The sequence below is a fragment of the Macadamia integrifolia genome, chromosome 5 (assembly GCF_013358625.1).
Source record: "Macadamia integrifolia cultivar HAES 741 chromosome 5, SCU_Mint_v3, whole genome shotgun sequence".
NCBI lineage: Eukaryota > Viridiplantae > Streptophyta > Magnoliopsida > Proteales > Proteaceae > Macadamia > Macadamia integrifolia.
The window spans coordinates 31,126,249-31,147,224 of NC_056561.1; the positions used below are offsets into that span (position 1 = coordinate 31,126,249).

Genomic DNA, 20,976 nt, shown 5'->3' on the forward strand with positions numbered 1-20,976 from the left:
TATCCCTTTTTTTGTGCTGGTCACTAAATGAGTATATTCCTCAGTAGCAGGCTCATACAAAAGTGCCTTTTGTGGTGGACCCACGAGATTTCACCCTTTTTGGATCTGAATCTCTATAAAAAGGGGCGTTTTTCTCTTTCCATAAGGACATCAACTCACCTTTTCACCTACCACTTCCCTTTTCACTCACCAACCCTTCAAAAGTGTGTCCAAATGCTGAAGAAGTGCTTGCAAACCCTATTTTTTTGTCCCTTTCTAATCTAACCTCTCCTCAAGCCAAAATTCTACCGAAATGGCCCCAGTCCAATTTCGTCGATTTGTGTGCCCAAATCCTTAAAATCCAAAAATTCTCTAAATCCTCATGAAGCCTCCCCCAAAATGCCATCCTAGAGTCCCAGTTCTGTCGGATTCTTCCAAATTCTATTACCTTGATATGCAAGCCAAAACTCTATCGAAATTCCCCCAAAAAAAAAATCTTTAGCCATAGACAAGTCATGAAAGGCCTCGCCATTTTGTCTGAAAGTCCCAAAGACTCTTAGATTCTCTCAAAATCCTAAAGATTCCCGTTTCTTTTGAAAGTCACAAGAATGCCAAGTTCTCTGAAGAAGGAAAAGCTAAAGGTTGAATCCTCCTCCGCCTAAGCCCAAGGACCATCACCGAAGTACACAACAACAGGAGCCCACCCTCTCAACCCAAAACAGGTGTCAAGCCCATGTATAATCTTTCGACATAGTAGGCTCAATATAGACTTTTAATTCCTATGTGGTATTGTAATAGTAGTATAGCAATAATTTAGACATGCATGTGGTATAGGATTAATTAAGGGAGAGTGTTTGTCCTTGAGTATCTAGTAGGAAGGCCGGTTCAACTGGTTGGACCAAACCAATTTTTGAGCCCATTCCTTATGGATCGGCTCACCTATTGGATCCTAAGACCTACCCTTAGGTGGCAACGCCAAATCTTATGTTTCCTAATCCCCAACATTTGGATCATCATTAATATGCCTTTTAGAAAACCCAAGGGAAAGAGGCCATCTGCAAAATAGGCCCCCACATGTCTCCAAGCGGGAATGCGGCGGTGTAGAACCCGTAGATGTGTCTGAAAGAGACCCGGATCAAAACTCCAACCATTACCTTTACAGTGACAACTCTAGTAGGGACTATGTCAAACTTTCAATACTAGATGCTACTGATAAATGCAAGAACATTCTCCTTTACTGACACTTATATGAGAACATGCTTGGCTAACTTATATTTGTAATTGTTTGCCCTAACTACATCATGCATCATACTTGAAGTGAAATCAGTTGAAGAGGGTACTCTCCACATGCCAGCACCCCCTATTAGGTTCATGCATGTTATACTAAGTACTCTTAGATTAGACGATACCCGCTTTCTGGGCAAAAGTGTTCGAAGTGAAATCGTACGATGATGATGTTCATTATTATGCCAACACCCTCGAGGAGGTCCGTGCATATTATGACATTCTAAAATTAATCGACGGTTACTTTCTGCACTACACTTATACACATACTCATTGCATGGATTCATCCATCATTGTTGCTTATTGTCTAACCTCGTGTATAGTCACGAGTAATGGACAATGAAACCACACCCCTTGATATAGTACCATTTAGTATATCAACAGAATCATGTAGCTTCAGTATATAGATTCTATAAAGGGTAGCCAGTTTTGTCCTATTTTATCCATTGCATCCCCACATCATGTAGGAAATAGATTGTGAATGATTAGGAATGCCACAAACGAATTTATATAATTGTTTGTTGTTTAAATTGGAAACTCCTTTTAACATATTTTAGTCACTGGGAAACGCTCTCCTAAAGCGAGATTTGGTTAAAATTTCTCTCGTTATCGGAAACCAAGGGTGCGATTCTAACAGTATCGGTCCATATAACTCTTGGTTGATTCCCACTAAGTTATGTAAGTACTAAACCGTCAACAAGCACCCATCAAATGTAAGGACCCAAACCAACTTAGGGGTAAGTGTCGTCACTCAACCATAGGATCGAAAATGGTTTTGCTATTGGACCTGCATTTTATCCACACTTTCTTAGTCTCAATTAAGTCTCATCATTAACACAAGTAATGCACAACGGAAGGCTTAATTAAATAATTGCCATCATAAATAGTGGGCTGGCGGTACCACAATTAAAAGAAAACTTCTAAACAAGTCTCAGTAAGAGTTAGACTCTTAACCAAATCCACATCCACCCCAACATTTAAAAATCTAAAGTTCATAGTATTCCAACTCAAAAAATACTCAATAATCCAAATAAATATTTGAAAATAAAAAATTCCTCTCTAGGTTTAGGGATATTGCCTCCTATCATTCTCAATGTACTCCCCACCTAGCCAAAGCTCCTGCTCATATTCATATGGAAGATTAACAAAGGGGTATGCTCGGGGAAAGCTTAGTGCATGAAGATTGAAACATAATCATGTAGAAATTAAAAGCATGCACTTAAAATAATTTTCCAGATAGCCTTTCATATCAACATTTAAATTTGTAGTTTAAAAACACTTCAAAATAATATATTTGGAAACTAACATGTTATGCTAATTAAAGTCACACATAATGTTGTGATTCAAAAAAAAAAAAAACAAAAAAAACACTTATAATCACTATTCTCTCCTATTGCCTTAAATCACTTGATTAGGTCTATCAAATGAACTACCAATAACATAAAGAACGCAAAAGGAAGGGGTCAATGGCTTTGGCTAACGTAGTTTGGTACAAGGCTCCTATATAGGGGGAAAACCTTGCCCTTATGTAGTGGCCCACCTCACCATCTTCCCACTCTGACCCAACCCAATCGTCTCAATGTGTTAGATATTCGTGGGACTCATGTAGTTTGGTACAAGGCTCCTGTGGAGGGGAAACACTTGCCCTTATATAGCGGTCCACCTCACCATCTTACCACATTTATAACATCCCCCAAAACCATCCTAGGGGTAAAAAATATTTTAGTTAGTGACCTTACATTTCATCCACACTTTCTTAATCTCAATTAAGTCTCATCATTAACACAAGTAATGCACAGCGGAAGGCTTAATTAAATAATTGTCATCACAAATAATGGGCTAGTGGTACCACAACTAAAAGAAAAGCTTTCAAACACGTCTCTATAGGAGTTAGACCCTTAACCAAATACACATCCACCTCAACACTTAAAAATCTAAAGTTTACATTATTCCAACTCAAAAAGTACTCAATAATCCAAATAAATATTTGTAAATAACAAAAAAAATCTCTTTAGGTTTGAGGATCATACCCCCTATTATCCTCAATGTAATCCCCACCTAAGCAAAGCTCATGCTCATAGGCATCTGGAAGATTAGCAATGGGGTAAGCTTTTGGCTCATATAGTCTAATACAAGGCTCCTATGGAGAGGAAAAACATTACCCTTATATAGCAGTCTGCCTCACCATCTCCCACTCTGACCAACCCAATCGGCCTAATGAGTTAGAAATCAATGGGAGACTTACGTAGTCCAGTACAAGTTCCTATGGAGTGAAAATGTTTTCCTTATGTAGTGGTCCACATCACCATCTTCCTACTCTGACCAAACTGTTTTTGAGATCTAAAAGTAACCGCAAGAGTACGGATCAGTGTAGCTATGGGTCGAACACAAGGAGTGTAGCCACTTTATTTTTGGTTTCTTTTAGTAATGCAAAAGTGTATCAATTAATTATGGTGATCTACTTCTAACAACCTATAAGTGAAAATTACCTATTCCGCTTATCTCCTCGTTTGATCTCGCCAGCTATGGTGAACTGAGTCTCCAAATATGGTCTGACGACTATGGGCGGATGGGAAAAGTATGATTTTTGGAGTCGCCATCTAGGATTCAAGGCCTAGAACCCTATGATGGAGCCCAATTTCAATCGAGGGATCGAGCTCGAATAGGGGGTTGGATTCCTGTGAAAGGAAGGAACCCCCGAATTTGACTTCATATTTTGGTCTGTTCCAGAGATAAGGGTCCGTATCAGGTTACGAGTGTAGGAAGGTGTTAGGCACCCACCTCGCCCGAAATTTCCGATCTTTCTACCAGAAGCTTGGATTTCGAATATTCTTCCCCGAGAATTCTAACAGCCTAAGCTAGCGTGAAAGTCTTATTATGTGAAATAACAGTAACACATATACATAAACTTGCATGAAAGAATTATAGGAAGTTATTGAAATATCACATGAAATATAATCTATATTAAAACCACATGAAATAATAAAAATCTACATAAAATAATAGAAAATGCAATTATCCTATCTACATACACGTGCAATGCTCTATAACAGGAAAATCATGATCGTTATTTCATGTGAGGAACACATGCGGTAACACATGAAATAATGAAATGATGAAATAAATTACAATTAATGGACAGATGCTAAAATTAATACATGAAACTACAACAGCAAATCATTATTTTATGCAATGAACACATAAAACAATATATACAGAAATGAGGCAAATGAAATTACAATATAATATCTACATGATAATGACCGATGAAAATAGTGAATTTTTCGATAACTTTCCTCAAATCAGGGGCAACGATTTAATTTTCTTCTCTTTTTCTTGGAGAAATTAAAAAACTTTCAGCACCTAGGTAAGAAAGTTGACAGGGCTTATTTGCTAGGGTGTGACTATGGATTCTGGTTTCTGGGAATCTAAATAGGGCTTCCATACTATATTTCTAGAATCAGAATCAGCTCTGAAAATTTGGGCAGGGCTTCCGCATCGTATTCCTAGGGTTGGAATTAGCTTTGGAAATTTTGGCAGAGCTTCCGCTCCATATTCCTAGGGTCAGAATCAGCTCTGAAAATTTGGGCAGGGCTTCCACGCCATATTTCTAGGGTTGGAATCAACTCTAAAAATTTGGGCAGAGCTTCTGCGCTGTAATAAAAGTGTTGAATTTAAATAAAAAGGACTTGAATAGAGGTTCAGGACTAACCTGATATGGATGACCTGGGCTTCCAGAAATGAGGCAGGACTCCATCAACTTCAATAAACTTAGTAAGCTAGGCTTAGGGTTCTTACAGACTCTTTTCTTTCTTCTCTCTCTCTCTCTCTCTCTCTCTCTCTCTCTCTCTTTCTCTCTCTCTCTCTTTTTAGACCTTTGGGACAATCTTTCTTCAGGTATTCTTCTCTTTTTTTCTGTTGGGGTTTTACAGTGACCCAAGGGACTACTTATAGGAGAGGAGGAGGGGTAGGGGTGTAAAAATTACTAAGGTCATGTAAGGGGGGCCAAATCCATGTAAGCCCCCCATAAATCCGTGTTAGGGCTTACACAAATTGTGTAAGTCCTTACACGGACCCCCTTGTGTCACCCCGTTTGTGTAGATAAAATGACACATGTCACCCTGTTATACTCTAAAAGTCCCATGGCACCCCGCTTATGCCACCAAACACTCCCATAGACTGGGCGGCAGTAGGCTTTGGTGGAGATCTTATCGCGTAAATAGTCGTGGGTAGGTTGGTAAGTTTTGGATAGGGATTGGTCTGGTCTGGTTTAAGTTTGGGGTTTTGTTTAAATTTAAGGTTTGGTTTAAGTTTAAGGTTTGGTTTAGTTTTGGGTTAGGGTTTAGGTTAGGGTTTAGGGTTTCGTTTAAGTTAGGGTTTAGGGTTTGGTTTAGGGTTAGGGTTTAGGTTCAGGTTTAGGGTTTGATTTAGGTTTAGGTTAGGGTTTTAGTTTGGTTTTAGGTTAGGGTTTAGGTTAGGGTTTGGTTTAAGTTAGGGTTTAGGGTTTGGTTTACATTAGGGTTTGGGGTTTGGTTTAAGTTAGGGTTTAGGGTTTGGTTTAGGGTTAAGGTTAGGGTTTAGGTTTGGGTTTAGGGTTTGATTTAGGTTTAGGTTAGGTTTTAGTTTGGATTTAGGGTTTGGTTTAGGTTTGGGTTGGTCTGGTTTGGTTCAGAGTTTGGTCTGGTTTGATTTTGGGTCTAGTTTGGTTTTGGGTTTAGTCTTGTTCAGGGTTTGGTTTGGTTTGGTTTGGTTTAGGGTTTGGTTTGGTTCAGGTTTTAGTTTGGTTTAGGGTTTGGTTTGGTTCAGGGTTTGATTTGGTTTAGGGTTTGGTCTGGTCCAGGGTTTGGTTTGGTTTTGGTTTGGACTCATTTAGGGTTTGGTTTGGTTCAAGGTTTGGTTTAGGGTTTGGTTTGGTTTGGTTCAGGGTTTGGTCTGGTTTTGTTCAGGTTTTGGTCTGGTTTGGTTTAGGGTTTGGTCTGGTTCAGAATTTGGTTTGGTTTGGTTTAGGGATTGGTCTGGTTCAGGGTTTGGTTTGGTTTAGGGTTTGGTCTAGTTCAGGGTTTGGTTTGGTTTAGGGTTTGGTCTGGTTCAGGATTTGGTTTGGTTTAGGGTTTGGTTTGGTTTGGTTCAGGGTTTGGTTTGGTTTGGTTTGGTCTGGTTTAGGGTTTGGTTTGGTTCATGGTTTGGTTGGGTTTAAGGTTTGGTCTGGTTTGGTTCTGAGTTTGGTCTGGTTTGGTTCAGGGTTTGGTCTAGTTTAGGGTTTGGTTTGATTTAGGGTTTGGTCTGGTTCAGGATTTGGTTTATTCTGGTTTAACTAGTTCAAAGTTCAAGTAGGCAGTTTGGCACACCTAGGTATCCATTTTTTTTCATACAAGATATCAATGAGACCGTATTTCCAAATACTTTCCAATGATATGGGAATCGAGCATTTGCTAGGCTCAATTGTCGTATTCTAGAAAAATGTATTAATGACCACTTTCGGTCACCCTTTCCACATCATTAAAAATATCAGGTTTGACCGATCACAAATTCTGGGATAATCTGGACTTGTACCAAAAATTCAACTTCTTTCCAAAAGAGAAAATATGTCTCCTCATTACCTGTAATTCATCATTGCCGAAGGGGGACAAATTTTGGTGTCTATACTACCGCTCTAAAACAAATGCACCTAAAAACATCCTAATCAACACATCTAGGAATTCAAATACTTCAAACTACACAGATAAAAAAAAGTAAATAATGAAAAGTGTTGAAATAAAAAGCAATAAAGTAAAGGTAAAAGAAAAAGTGCTGAACTAAAATAAATAAAGTAACAGTGCAAATAAAGGGAACAGAGCCAGAGAGAGGCACACAAGTAGGTTTCTCTACTTAGCCCGAGGGATGCACCGCAATTAGTACGAGCTTCCCTACTTGACTAGAGAGTAACTCTTACAAAGGCTTTACTACTTAGTTTTAGGGAAAGGGAGGCAAAGTAAATAACTGAAAGTAAAGGCAATAAAAGGATGGTTCTATGGCTAGGAGGGGCAAAGTCAACGCATCGTCTAGTTAAAAACCTTGGGAGAAAGGGAAAACAATAAAGTAAAACTGAAATTAAAAATGATGGGTAGCAAGAAGAGGGAATGAGAGGGGGGATGAGAAAACTTATGAAGAAGCCTACCTACCTGAACTTCAATACTTGAATTAAACTTGGTTGTTTCTTGTTTGATTTAAAACACTACTAGCCCTAAAAACTAGATCTAGAATAAACCAAATCTGAAATTGCTAGGCCTAGAGAAGACAAATTTGAACTTAAAAACTTATGTTCCACACTTGGTTCTTGTCACTTAGAACTATGCCTAGAACTAGAAAGTAAAAATATAACTGAATACCATGAACAATAAACAGAAAAAACTTGCATTCATTAAATAAAAATCCATTCCAAAAGTGCTTAAACCAAAAAGTAAGAAGAAGAAGAACTAGAGAAAAGAAAACCATAGAGAATGAAGTGCTAGAGAAAGAGAGAAAACCCTAAAAGAGAAGTGCACCCTCTCCCCTCTTGGATGATTTTTATTTATAGGGAAGAGGGGAGAGAGAGTCCAACGATTTGGGTTGTGATGAGGTGGAGGGTAGGAGAGAAAAGAGATAAGGATAGAAAGGAGAGGAGTAGATCACAATTTACTTCTTTCCTTTTTTCTTTTTTTTTCTCTCTCTTCAAACTTGCGCACAAACCCTTTCTTGGATGTTTTTTATGACTTGGACAATCTTCTAATTTATTGGAAAATCCCATCCATGCCCTTGATTTTTAAGTGGAAAAATAGGAGAGCGAAAATCTTCACAAAATCTCCAAAAAGGGAAAAAAATATTCAACGCAAAGGGAGGATAGAGAGTGTATCACCCAAGTGGGTCCCTCCTTCTTTGTTGGTACCTGAAATTTTCTCTTGTACCTCTGGGACAACTGTAAAAGGGCTAGGCCTGCATCTTGGTTCTATTCTGATCCATCATTCTTTTTCTGACAAAAGAATAATCACTTGCATGGGTGTAAAAAAAAATGTGTACTTTTAATTCAACACATCCATCTTGCTCAGAATTTTGTCCTCTTCGCAGCCATGAAAAGAAACATAACCTCTTTGCGTGTAAAATTAGAGATGTAGAGCCCGATAATCCCTAAGGCTTTTAAAATATAAAACCTACAAAAAGAGAGTAAAACCCAAGGTAGCTTCATTTTAAGTATATAAAAATGCATGCTTACATCATAAGATTTCACACATAAATGTGTCATCACAAACCAATAGGCCTAATGACTTAGAAATCAATGGGTGAGTCATGTTGTCCAATATAAGGTTCATATGGAGGGGAAATACTTGCCCTTATGTATTGGTCCACCTCACCATCCTCTATTCTAACTCACATCGACAGTTAACCCCTGTTGGTGAGGGTAGCAGTCTAAGGGTAACAACTTGTCCAAAAATAACTAAGAAAAACATTAAATTTCAGACACCACACACAACCATGCATCAGCTCATGGTAATACAATATATGTTCCATGAAATACAAATCATTTATATGACAATTCTTTTCGTAAAACAATAAATAAAAAGTAAGTAATGTAAAACAATACTTAGGGCCCGTTTGATAACGTAACCAGAAACGTGTTTCTGTGTTTTCTTGTTCTCAGAAACAAAGAAACGGCATAAATACCGTTTGGTAAAAGTATTCTGTTCCACTTGTTTCTTGAAACATAAATTGAAATTTATAACAATTTATGCTTTAAGAAACATGAATGACGAAACAAGTTTTACTTGTTTCGCTCGTTTCTCGAAACAAAAATGGGGCACAAAAAATCGATATTGAAGACAGAGTTTGGCATCACCACCGTCTCTGACTAGCTCCGTCTACAGAGTTCCTCTCCATCTTGTCATCCGTCGTCAATTTGGGTTTCTTAAACCCCATTTCGGGAACCGACTCCGCCTCCGCCTCCGCCTCCGCCTCTGCCTCCGCCTCCATGGCTTTAACAGTGGTGGTACTCCTCACCGCGCTCTGCTTCGTGGGATTCTTATCCTTTTACATTCACTGTCTCTCCGAGAATAATCCCCCAAACGATCCCCGCCGCCGACGCCACCACCAGACACTCAGAGATAGAGCTTCCTCTTCTGGGATTGACCCCTCAATCATCCAGTCACTTCCTTTGTTCGCTTATGACGGTAACGTCAAGGAGCCCATCGATTGCCCAATTTTCCTAAACGAATTCGAAGAAAAAGAAATGGTTAAGGTGATTCCCTTCTGCGGCCACGTTTTTCATCCCCAATGTATAGATGTGTGGTTGTCCGCTCATGGGTCCTGTCCCCTCTATCGTTCTACCCAGCTAGTCCTCCCTCTTCCTCTTCCTCAGCAACAAGAGTTACCACTTCCAATACCAATTCCATCATCGTCTTCGGCTGTGACAAGGGCGAGTAGCTTCTCCTCTTCTTCCAGATTATGGGATGGGGTGTATTTGCTGCCAAGAAGCATCAGCTTCTGACGCCTGTCTTGTTCAAGGAAATAGTCGGCTGTCACGCCGGAGCATCTATTTCTTCAAGCAAATGGCCACCGATCATTATCCACCGGAATGTAAATACAACACTGTAATCATCCAATCAAAAGGAAAAAAGGTTTATCAAACACCCAAAATTTTGTTTCTGTTCCCAGAAATGGAAATTTCAGTTTCTGTCGTTTCTTGAAACAGAAACAGCGGAAACGTTATCAAACGGGCCCTTAGAGATTCCGTCAATTCCACTCGTCGGTGTCGCTCCAAATACCGATCTCGTCCATGACAATACCAATAAATTTTCTCCTATAAACTACTGTATATTCATCCTCAGTACAATTCCTATCATGATTCTTCATTGATTAGTACAATTTCCCCATTTAATTCCTTAATATGTTATACCGTTACAATTCTACCGTTAGGTATAACCGTACTGGTTTGATAAAAATCACATCTCAACACCTTAACCATCTCTACTTCTAACCAAAATTTTCATACAACTATATTCACCCTTCACTAAGAACTTTGTCGAAAATCGTTACTAATTTCATGTGCATTTTATGTGCAGCAAAACTGACACATATACACTGCCAGAAATTTTATGCGACAGGAAATAAAATTGTAAAATTATTTCTTACAAATCCAAATCATTCCTCCCTTTTTATGGTTAAACTATAACCTTACAGGGATACTACCTACAAATATCAGGGTGAAAATCTATGTCCTTCATGATCTAATATAAGGTCCAACTTATAGTTCCAGATTTATATAGAATATGTGCTCCAATAGTATAAGATGCATGTCATATATAATAACGCTGATTTGATTCAGGCTTTTACCTGCTTAACCTATACTCATTGAGCTTCAACATATCCAAAAATCACAACCAAAAACCACTTCTAGGTCTAGATACTACCACCTTCAATCTCAGGCACTAAAGTTACCCTCTTATGCAGTACAGTCCCAAAACAGTATGTATTGTTACACCAATGCCCTAATCTGGTCAATTTTGAAATTTTGATAATAGGTGTTGTAACGATGAGTGTCAACACTAATGATATGTGGATAGCAATAGTTTACTATTTGGAGGGATGAATGACCACATGTGCCAGTGTAGGTGTTGCTGATCCAACTAGAAGGGTTTCAGACCTCCGAAACCTTAGTAGTGAATATCCTAACCTTACTTCTTTGTTCCATTTAAGCATGATAGGAATACTTCAATTTAAGTACAAATCCCTTCGGGAACCCCCTCCCCAATTGGGCAAAGGCACTGAAGAAATCTAGTCAAACCAAGTACAGTAGGGGCCACTAGTTGATCAACCAACAAATGGGTGGTGACCGACCGGTTAGACCTACTTAGTGGGTCTGTACTTTCCGAGTTCAGTTATCGGTTGCAGCATATTGTGATCATACGTTTCAATATGTTTCCCGATGCTAGCACCCAATTATTGACCTATATAGTTAATGTGGTGGATCCACGTTGTCAAATAATTAGAATAATGGGTTTGGACATTTGGGCCAAGGCAAATAGGCCTTAGTTTCCTTGGTATATAGGTTTATGAACTTTTAAAGCTCATTAACTCTAAGACCAACAGCATGGGAGGGAGAGAAAGAAGAGAAAGGAAGAAGAAGAAGGAGGAGGGAACAAGCTTCGGACTTGGGTTTCTGCCTCCCACATTTGCGTACCAAAGGTAGGTGGTTCTCCTCCACCTCCCCCTCTTCATTTTCATGCCTTTATATAGTTAGGTTTGGGTTTTTGGGTTGGCTTTGGGGCTAGAACCTAGTGTCAAAACTTGGGGTTCGATTGAGCACATTCCTTGTGCTTGTAGGACTCCAATACACACCCACCAACCCAAGAATCAAACTCAATTGATTTAGGATAGGAGGCTTGGGTGAAAACCCCACATGTTATGGTTTTGAATGGAGATTCGGTTGGTCTCCTGATTCCACAATTAAAAATATGATCCAATAGGTTTAAATGAAAGGTGGAGTGACCATCTACAATCTGCAGGGACCAAAAATGGCCATGGTAAGTAGGTGGTTGTGAATGCAATCTTCGGATTGCCACCCGTCGATCCAATCAAGAAATTTACCGGTGAGACCAATCGGTGGGTTAATCAGCAAACTTCTAAAGCTACTAGTCCACGAACCGATGAGACCTACTAGTGAGATTTTCCGGTGGAACCTGACCCGCCGGTGGAACTTGACCCGCCGGTGGATCTTGACCCACCAATGGTCATGTTGAACTACTCTCAAGTCCAATTTTGGGACTTTTAATACACATTTTAACACTTGAATAACCTTGTAACTAGGCTAGAGATAATCATGTCCGAAGAGGCCTAGCGGGGTTTGGTTTGGGCATTCTTACTTGGGGATTTTCTCACCAAGTCAGTCAACAAGGTGAATGGTGGTCTGGCCTTCTTTTGGAGTGTTTTAATATTTTTATAAATGATGTATGCCATTGCAAGCATATATTTTAAGATTTATTATTATATATTCTCTATTTTAACTGTATAAATTATTATATTTGAACTATTGATATGGTTGATTATTGTGAATGAGTGGCATTCAGTGTGGTCGAGGGGAATTCAGGTACCGTGATCACCACACTGTGGATTGCATCATGCATTAGGTATACATTAGAGCTAGGGTTAGATATTGGTAAGTGGTGTGGCCAATGGTAATTTTGATACCGTATATCACATACTAACAATATTTATGCTAGTGATATACTTGGATACGGAATGCAGTGCAGCCGATGGTGATTTCGATACTGCATGTCCTTATTAGTTGTATCATCATGTATATTATTGTGGTTAAGTATAAGTACCATATGCTACAATCCCTTTGCCAACATAGGGTGAGGTGTTGAATAACCCATTGTGGTAGTTTCGATGAGATTTTTTCAGATGCCGCTTCTAGTATACGATGTGATTGTTGTTGGAGCAAAAAACTAGCCCGATGTGACCGATGGTAATTTTGGTGTCGTAGCTGTCAGGATAGGATTATCAAGAGTTTGCTAGGTGATAGATGGCACATTCCAGGATGGTAGGCTCCTATTTGCAACTGTAGTTTGTATTGCTGGGTGATTGATGTGGAGATTTTGGGACCAAGTATATTTGTCTAATGTGTCGTAGTAGCATTTACCCGAATTAGTTGTATGCTTGGTGGTTAATAATAAAGTGAACTGCATTATACTTGCATAATGGGTAATATGTGCCTGTTTGCATGAACCTCATCTCTCACTAAGCTAGTTGGAGCTTATACCACACGTGTGTTTCTTTTTAGATGATGATATAAGTGTTGGTGTGCTATGACTAAGTATGGGGGTAGCTGGTGGACACCAGAGGCTGAGGACACAATGTAGATTGTTCCTGCGATAGTTGTGCCTAAATTACGCCATAATCGGGGATTCTACTAGCTATCATCATCTTTTTTGGTTGCCTTAGATGTGAAATTATTATCATAACAAGGTAATAAACTTATCCAAACACAACAAGACATCAATTACCCTTGTAAAAACACAATAAAGGAATCTAATGAAAATAAATTCACGGGATAGTTTAGTAAAATCACATTCTTCTTTGAAATATTAAAGAAAAGTAGAGATCTAATGAGATTTTTTAATAAATGGTTAAAATGGTAATTGAGTAACCATCTTCCTCGCAATCATCTCCCCAACATCTCTCTCACCTCCCAATTTGAACAAATCCAATGTATCTCTTGTTTCGGTGGTTTTTATTATACTCGTGCCCTAATTTCCCTTGTGTGACTTACTATACATGAACCACAAGGGGAAGACAGTCTCAAAGACTACTTACTAGCTAGGAACAATTTTCTGCCACGAGGGTAGGAATGATCCCACATGCCGGTGTTATATTCATGGCAGAACAACTGAAAGGGTTACAAATCTCCAAGGAAGTCAGTGTAAGTCTTCTGCAATTAAGGGGATTTACCTGAACTCGAGTAATAAATTACACTGAAGTCGGACCCACACCCTTGTACAGGCCTTAGAAACCCAAGCGCAACAAGATGAAGTTGTCCCAACAACTATGTTAGGCACAATTGACTCACACCGGTAGGAGTATTGTGACAAAATAGGTTATTTGGTTATAGGACTCAGGTCTATGCATCCGTGCACCTCAAACCACCTCTAATAGTTGGTATAACCTACCAATAAATGGATTAATATGTTAGATCACTCAAAGGTGGGCCCACTAGTGCCTATTAGAGAATTAACCCAGTAATGGGAGAAAACCCATTTATTTCCCAAACAAGCTTTGGTGAACTTAACCTACCATTTAGAGAGTTATAAACAAAACCCATTTGTTTCCCAAACAAGCCTCAATAAACTTTAGTTGCCATATAATGAGTTATTAGAAAAACCTATTATTTCCCAAACAAGCTTTAGTGAATTTCAGTTTTTATAAATAGAGCTATTAGCTCCTTCATTTCATTTCCTACCAAGTTAAAGATAAGAGAAGAGAAGGGAGAAAGGAGAAGAAGAAAAAGGAGGAAGAGGGAAGCAAGGGAGAAGAAGGAGGTTGGAGCAATAGAGGGATCATCTCCACTCACCCCATATTAAGGTGAGTTAGAACTCTCTCCCCTACCTCAATTGTATGCTTGCTCTTTCTCCCTCTCTTACCCAATTTCTTCACCCAAGCTAAATTAAGAACCCTAACCGAAATCCTATTTATCCACTTACTTGATTTACAAATTTAGTTGAAGATTTTGTGTAGGAGGCCTAATCTAGCGAATTGAACCACTACCATTGAGAGTGGAGACCCCTAACATGAAAAGCCCAAATTTAGGCAACCCAAAACCCTAGAATTGGGCAATTGACCAAATACCCTATAATCACCCATCCTAACCTAACTCTATGTTGGGGGAAAGATGTTGTACATCTAAAATAGGAAATTGGGGTGATCATAAATGAAATTGGAGAGCAATGTATGAAGCCCCAACCGAATTTTCCCAAAATTTGGTAACCTAAACCCAAAAAATGAGAATTTAATCAAATCCTCTGTAATCTATCATCCTAACTCAACTATAGGTAGGAGAATTGGTGAAGGAGACCTAGACCAAGGCTCTCTTTGATATAGTTTAAATTTATATTTATATGACAAATAAACATAAATAGAGGCATTTGGTATGATTTATGACCCCTATTTCTCATTAAAATAAATCAAAATACTAATAAATTCATAGACATGTAGATAGGTGTTTATGATTTATTGGGATAAAGTGATTATTAATGTTTATGCCCTAGACCATTAATGAGTACATGTTTTTCTAGCTCAAAACTAAGGGTCAATTCCATATTTTTATAAAAATCCCTTCAAATAGAGTTCAATCCTTTGGTGAAGCCCATTAAGAACATCCAACCTTTATTCAAAAAAAAAAGAAGTTAAGAATATCCAACAAGTTGCACCTTTGTCCCCTCTCTCTCTCTCTCTCTCTCTCTCTCTCTCTCTCTCTCTCTCTCTCTCTCTCTCTCTCTCAAGCCCTAGAAATCCTATAGATGGACCAATTAGATTCGTTGGAATTGGGTTGGCCTCTCCCTCCTTATCCCTATAAATCCTATGGATTGACAAATCTAGATTGGCTGGAATTGGGTTGGCTTCGTCAATTCCATGTTTTAACTGAGTATCCCTAGATTGCAACTGAGAATGAGCAATGTTACATAATGTATTCTACACTAGGCATACCAAACCTATTTTTTTATTATATAATCTATTATATCTAGTAGTAACCAAACACTTATTATTTATAGTCTATAATATGTTATTTTAATTAATTATTAATAAACAGGTAATAAACATAAACATAAACTATACCGAAGAGAGCCTAAGGAATTGGGGTGACCACATTTGGGTCTAGGGACCCAATGAATGAAAATCCTGATTTGATTTCTTAAAATTCAGTAACCTAAACCCTAAATTGTGGAAATTGGACAAACCCCTAGAATCCAAGCCTTATAGATAGTGTTGGTGTTGATGGATGGGATGTAGGGTAGCCAAAATTTGGATTCCGACACTGCATGCTCATAGAGTGTGTGTGGGGTATATGGTAGCCGAAAGTTGGTTCCGGTACTGTATGCCTATAGGTGTAACACCCTAATCTGATATTTATACCCCTACTTGTGGACAGGCAAGAAGAAAGAGCAAAGGAAGCCAATGCTGGCATGGTTGGCAGTTGTGGAGTGCCAAGAAAGCAGAAGTGACCCCACCTGCTCCTGTTCAGCTTGCCAATATCATTGGGGAACTCATAAGGAGGGGTGGACAAAGAGGTAAGTTTAAGTACAAGACTAAGAATAATAGGGAAAAAAATGCGACATGAGGACTTCCCAGGGGGTCACCCATCCTAATACTACTCTCACCCAAGCACGCTTAACTACAGAGTTTTATGGGATTTGGTGCATTAGTGCTGCTATGATCGCACCCACACTGGTAGGTCCAAAACTAGCCAGCCAATTTTTCCTAGTAGAATGTAATTTTTGGGTTTTTACACTGTGGAGCCCACCTCTGTTGTACAAAATTCCCATTATACCCCTATAGGAAGAGACTCAAATGAGGCATGAAATGCATACTTTAGAGGAAATGAATTTATAGACTACTAGGTATTATATATATAGTATGTATGTAATTTATATGGAAATAAAAGAGGGCAGCCAACTTAAAAAGACAGCCAAACGAACCTTAGTTATAAGGATTTAAGAGGGCAACCAAACAGACCTTAGCAACACTTGAAGAGGGCCAGCCAAACAGACCCTTGGGGCTGCCTTATATATAAGGGATAATGGGTTGAGATTGCATCAAACGTGACTGCTGTAACAGTAAGGAGAAAAAGAAAGAAAGGAGAAGAAGAAGAAGAAGGAAAGCGAAGGAAGAAGAGGAAGAAAGAGAAGTGAGGAGGGAACTCACTCACCTCAGGCTGCTCTTAGATCAACTCTGCACCCAGGTAAGTGAACTTACTACTGCAGTAAGATTAATTAGGTAATTTCATATAGATTGGGCAGCTAGGGTTAGGGTTTTACCCAATTGTTAACTGCCAGGGAATCCCTGTAAGTAGAATAGCTGCTCAGTAAAGAAAGTCCTAATAAAAAAAAAAACTCTAATCTTCCGTAGTGTAGTGGTGGTGTTATGATCTGCCCTAGTCTAGATCTTGGAGAAATAGGCTGACTAGATACGGTGAGATGACTAGTGCCGCATGTCTTAGCCTATTGGAGGTAGGGTGTGACAAAGTGGTATCAAAGCTAAAGAATTGGGAAAAAGTATCATAACCCACAAGACCGTAGGCTATCCAGTGTCATAGGACTTAATAAATTAAAAGCTTCGAACTAAAAACATCAAATTTAGAGAAACATTGTTGTGGTAATTAAAGATGTCCAATAGAGAAAGAAAATGAAATATTGTATGTAAACTCTGAATGTATGTGCACTAGTGGTCAAAACCAAGACACTAATTTTATGTGATGCGTGCTGCATAAGCCTTCGGAAATTAATCAATTATTTATCTTACAGGAATTCCCAAAAATGCCACCAAGACGTGCTCAACCTTAGTATGAGCTACGGCTAAGGAAGAGGGGTCGGGCTGCTAGAGCTACCCCTCATGTGCTAGTAGGGGATGAGGCAGGAAGGGAGAATGCAGTTGGGGTGACCCTACCCGTACATGCATCCACCCCTGCAACAGCAGCACTTGTGCCGCCACCTGCACCACCAATGATCACAGCACAGGATGTGGCAGCCATTGTAACAAATATGATGCAAGGGATACAAGAAGGGTTGCAGCGAACCATACAGCAAAATATGCAGCAGCAAAGGGCAATGGTTGAAGAATCGGTCACTGCCATACGTGCCAGGGAATCACCAGCAAACCATGTATTTATGGCACCACCCCCACCAGCCCCTACAGCTCCTGCTCCTAACCCTTTGTTTGCTTTTGGAGTTCCAGCCACTGGTCAGGCTATTAGTGGACAAACATCCCAAGAAGCACCAGCTAGGGGAACACTTACAGGGCAACAGACTCCAGAAACCCCTCCAGTAGAACAAGTATGGACTGATACCAGTAAGTTGATCGAAAAGTTTCAGAAGTATCGGCCACCATATTTCAGTGGGGTGACATATGATCCATTGGCTCCTGCCAAATGGATAGAAGGAGTAGAGAAAGCTTTCTCAGTTCTGGGTTGTAATGATGAACAGAAGATCTTGTGTGCTACATACCAGTTGCAGAATGAAGCTCATGCATGGTGGAAGGCTACCAGACCCATATTGTCAGCCACATATCCACACCCCACTTGGGACCAGTTTGTCGAAGTCTTCTATGGGAATTACTTTCCCATAAGTGTGCGAGATAAGAAGGAATCTGAGTTTATGGCATTGCTGCAAGGTCCCAGATCAGTGTTGGAGTACCAGCAGCAATTTGAGGCACTATACTATTTTGCACCTGAGCATATGAAGACTGATAGGGCAAAAGCTAAGAAGTTCAAAAAGGGGCTGAGATCTAGTGTTGGGGCAGTACTGATTGCACACAGGCTCCAGACATATGTTGAAGTGGTTCAGATTGCCAAATCCATTGAAGACAAGCAGAGAGAGGGTTATCAAATTCAGGCAGCGAGGAAAGCCAAGGCAACAGGAACTGGAAGGCAGTTTGAGAAGTTTGTGAAGGGAGCTACATCTACTGCTCTTGTGCCTAGGAAGACTGACTCAGGTCAAGCATCTACCCAGTCCCAGCCATAAACCACCACTACCCAGCCTCTATCCATGAAGTGCTATGTGTGCCAACAGCCAGGACACTTAACCAGATCTTGTCCCCAGAGGAAGCCAGGAGAGCCCAATATGACTTCTTCATCTGCATTCATCAAGAAACCACAAGTGGCTGGGAAGGTGTTTGCATTGTCAACTGAGGAAGCTGAGACTGCCCCTGGAGTTGTAACAGGTACAATATTAGTTTCCACAGTACTAGCATTCGTATCGTTTGATTCTGGTGCATCTCATTCTTTTGTGTCTTCACATTTTGCTACGAGAATGGGGATAGAACCGAAAAAGTTAGCACATAAGTTGATGATTAGTACACCCACTGGGTTTATAGTGGATTTGGAGGACGTATATGAACCATGTGTGATTCAAATGTGTGGTCGAGATATGATAGCCCATTTGATTTGCATAGATATGAAGGATTTTGATGTTATACTGGGAATGGACTGGTTGTCAGCATACCAAGCTTGTGTACTCTGTGTAGAGAAGAAGATAGTATTTAGACCTCGGGATGGAGATGATTTTACATTTCAAGGGCATAGGAGAGACAATTCCAAGAAATTACTAGAAGAAGGGAGTGAAGCCTATTTAGCATGTGTCAGGGATACTACCAAGAAGACTGCAACACTAGAAGAGTTAGAAGTAGTAAGAGAATTTCTTGACATGTTTCCTGAAGATCTATGTAGTGTGCCCCCAGATAGGGAAACAGAGTTTTGCATTGATTTAATACCTGGGGCAACATCTATATCTCGAGCACCATACAGAATGGTTCCTACTGAATTGAAGGAATTGAAAGAGCAATTGCAGGATTTATTGAAGAAGGGTTTTATTAGACCCAGTGTATCACCCTGGGGAGCTCTAGTTTTATTTGTAAAGAAAAAAGACAGAAGTATGCGGATGTGTATTGATTATCGGGAATTGAACAAATTGACTATTAAGAACCGATATCCACTACCCCGTATTGATGATTTGTTTGATCAGTTGCAGAGTGCTATTACTTTCTCCAAGATTGATCTGAGATCTGGGTATCATCAGTTGAAGATCAGGGGGACTGACATACAGAAGATAGCTTTCAGGACTAGGTATAGCCACTATGAATTTGTGGATATGCCGTTTGGACTGACTAATGCTCCAGCAGCATTCATGGGATTGATGAATAGGGTATTCCGTGATATGTTGGATCAGTATGTCATAGTGTTCATAGATGATATTCTGATTCACTCCAAAAGTAAAGAAGATCATGCAAATCACTTAAGGTATGTGTTGCAAAGGCTAAGGGAGAAGCAGTTGTATGCTAAATTTAACAAGTGTGAATTCTGGTTATCACAAGTGAATTTCTTGGGACATATTGTATCTGCAAGTGGCATAGAAGTTGATCCTGGAAAGGTTAAAGCAGTGCTAGATTGGGAGTCTCCAAAGAATGTCAGTGAAATTCGAAGTTTTTTGGGTTTGGCAGGTTACTATAGAAGATTTATTGAAAATTTTGCTCGGATTTCTGCACCTATGACTCGATTAACTAGAAAAGGAGTAAAGTTTGAATGGACAGAAGAATGTGAGAATAGTTTTCAAGAGTTGAAGAATCGACTGGTAACAGCTCCAGTCCTTGCTATTCCAGATGGTACCTCAGATATGGTGGTATACAGTGATGCTTCCAAACAAGATTTGGGATGTGTGTTAATACAAAATGGAAGAGTGATTGCATATGCTTCCAGACAATTGAGGGATTATGAAAAGAATCCTACCCATGATCTAGAATTGGTAGCCGTTATCTTTGCACTGAAAATTTGGCGTCACTATCTGTATAGAGAAAAATGTGAAATTTACAATGACTACAAGAGCCTTAAATATCTCTTCACTCAAAAGGAATTGAACATGAGGCAGAGAAGATGGTTGGAGTTATTGAAAGACTATGATTGCACAATTCATTACCATCCAGGGAAAGCTAATGTAGTAGCTGATCCATTGAGCCGAAAGCATAAGACTACCACACTTGTTGCTCTCACTACCAATCCGATGTTAATAGAAAAAGCAAGGAAGTTTGATTTGGAAGTAATTACAGAGGCGGAGACACTTGAAGATGTGACATTCGCCACCTTTGTGATTGAACCCACCTTATCTAAAATAATTAAGGAAGCTCAACCCAAAGATGATATGTTAAGGAAGACAATCAATGCTATCAATGTTGGGAGACAGAAAGATCCTAGATTTTCATTAAAGGATAGAACTTTGTGGTTTAAAGATAGATTATGTGTTCCAAGGGAGGAGAAATTGATAGAGTTGATCTTGAATGAAGCTCATAGCACTCCTTACTCTTTGCATCCTGGAAGTACCAAAATGTATAAAAATGTGAAGAAACTATATTGGTGGTATAATATGAAGAATGATGTGGCAGAACATGTAGCTAAATGCATGAATTTTCAAATGGTGAAGGCAGTGAGACAAAGACCCCATGGAC

The 20,976-nt window shown here is 39.4% G+C and overlaps 1 pseudogene; it reads right to left on the reverse strand.

Annotated features, from left to right (window-relative positions):
- Positions 1–16,091: 16,091 nt before the first annotated feature.
- Positions 16,092–16,209, reverse strand: LOC122080410 (annotated as a pseudogene).
- Between the last annotated feature and the right edge of the window lie 4,767 nt (positions 16,210–20,976).